Source organism: Piliocolobus tephrosceles, chromosome 2 (genome assembly GCF_002776525.5).
Source record: "Piliocolobus tephrosceles isolate RC106 chromosome 2, ASM277652v3, whole genome shotgun sequence".
Taxonomy (NCBI): Eukaryota; Metazoa; Chordata; class Mammalia; order Primates; family Cercopithecidae; genus Piliocolobus; species Piliocolobus tephrosceles.
Window position 1 is genome coordinate 116,468,887 of NC_045435.1, and position 2,230 is coordinate 116,471,116.

General features: G+C 44.0%; 1 pseudogene; it reads right to left on the minus strand.

The window, feature by feature from the left end:
- Positions 1-1,334: 1,334 nt before the first annotated feature.
- On the minus strand, positions 1,335-2,029 carry LOC111543516 (annotated as a pseudogene).
- Between the last annotated feature and the right edge of the window lie 201 nt (positions 2,030-2,230).

Sequence of the window (2,230 nt, forward strand, 5' to 3'; positions counted from 1 at the left end):
AATTTGTTGAGGCCAGGTACAGTGGTTCATGCCTGTAATCCCAGCACTTTGGGAGGCCAAGGCAGGCAGATCACTTGAGGTCTGGAGTTCAAGACCAACCTGGCTAACATGGTGAAACCTCGTCTCTACTAATAACCCCATCTCTACTAAAAATACAAAAATTAGTCGGGCATGGTGGCATGTGCCTGTAATTCCAGCTACTTGGGAGGGTGAGGCACGAAAATTGCTTGAACCCAGGAGGTGTGCAATGAGCTGAGATCATACCACTGCCCTCCATCCTGGGCAACAGAGTGAGACTCTGTTTCAAAAATAAATAAATAAATAAATTCAGTCTGTTGAAATTTTGTTCTTGACAATATGTAGTAATTCTTTGAATCCTCACCAAGATACCATTGTATTAGTTTGCTAGGGCTGCCATAACAAAGTACCACAAACAGTGGTTAAGACAACAGAAATTCATTATTTCACAGTTTTGGAGGCTGGAAGTCTGAAATCAAGGCGCCGGCAGGGTTGGCTCCTTCTGAGAGCTGCAAGGGAAAGTTCTGTTCCAGGCCTCTCTCCTTGGCTTATAGACAGCCCTCTCCTCCCTGCATCTTTCTGCATAGTCATCCTTCTGTGCATGTATCATTCTTCTCTTCACGTGGTGTTCTTTTTATAAGGACACCAGTCATATAGCACTAGGTCCCTACCTTACTCCAGTATAACCCCATCTTAATTAATTACATCTGCAACAACCCTATTTCCAAATGTGGTCACATTCCGAGGTACTGAGGGTTGAGGCTCCAGCATGTGAATTTTAGAGGATGCAATTCACTCGTAACACTCTTTTTTTTTTTGAGACGGAGTCTCGCTGTGTCGCCCAGGCTGGAGTGCAGTGGCCAGATCTCAGCTCACTGCAAGCTCCGCCTCCCGGGTTTATGCCATTCTCCTGCCTCAGCCTCCTGAGTAGCTGGGACCACAGGCGCCCGCCACCTCGCCCGGCTAGTTTTTTGTATTTTTTAGTAGAGATGGGGTTTCACCGTCTTAGCCAGGATGGTCTCGATCTCCTGACCTCGTGATCCGCCCGTCTCGGCCTCCCAAAGTGCTGGGATTACAGGCTTGAGCCACCGCACTCGTAACACTCTTAAAGAAATTTTATCCCCTCTCCTTATTTTACAGAGGTAGAAAGCGAGGTCCAGATAAGTAACTTTCTAAGATCCGAGGGCTAATAAGTGGCAAAGCTTGGATTCTAATGTAGGCAGTCTGACGCTACAGCCCCCACATGCCAATATTCTTTTCTTGTCTTTTTTATTTTATTAACAAGCAGAATAATAAAAAATAAAAACATAACAATTTTAAAGCTGAAAGAGCAATAAGTCAAATTGCTGCTGCAGTTCACGGATGTACCTGGGATACACGCTCCCTTGTTGTGAGGCAGCATGTAGGCACAGGACTGTGCATTTATATATATATATATATGTTGAACTTCTGACAATCCCAAATCACTCCTTCCTCTTTTTCAGTTTCTCATCATTTTCAGACTTTCTGGATATTGAAGAGACATTCAAACCAAATCTTTGAGCTCTTTCCTTCAGCTTTCCCAGGTTAACTGTAGGTTATCAGATGACAGACAGGACAGACCTTTTGTGGGAACTGAGGAAATCCCAAACCAAGCCTGTACGAGCAGCTTTCTTACTCTCCAAGCTCACAAGTACATTGAATCATTTGGCCCTCTTCTGCATTTTCTCAGTCTGTGGTATTTCAGATATGATTTTTACCACTTTCTTCTCTGCTGCCACATCCACAGTTTTTTCAAGGGGTTCTTCCTCTTTGACAGAGAGCTCTGTGGACTTTGTTTCTTCTTCCTCTGTTTCATCTCCCAGTCTCTCTTTTTCATTTGCCTCCTCTTCCACATGTTCTTCACAAGATATGCCTGGAGTCTATTGATAAAATCTTGCTTTATTCCCTTGGTCTCCAAACCACGAGCAAGACATTCTTGCTTTAGTCCAGCAAGCTTCAGCTTATGGAGCTCCACCATCTGGGTTGCCATCTTGTTACCCCTCTTGCAAGCTTATATTCTATAGCCTCTCTGAAAAGCAAGAGAACTACCACAGAAATAAATTCCACCCCATGGAATTCAAGTTTTCTTTTCTTTTTTACATAGCGAGTCAAGAGATTGATGTGGGCTGGGAGAGCTGTGTCTGAGACTTCACTCTTATTTGGAGAGCCTGAAAAATTACCTTCTACCCTC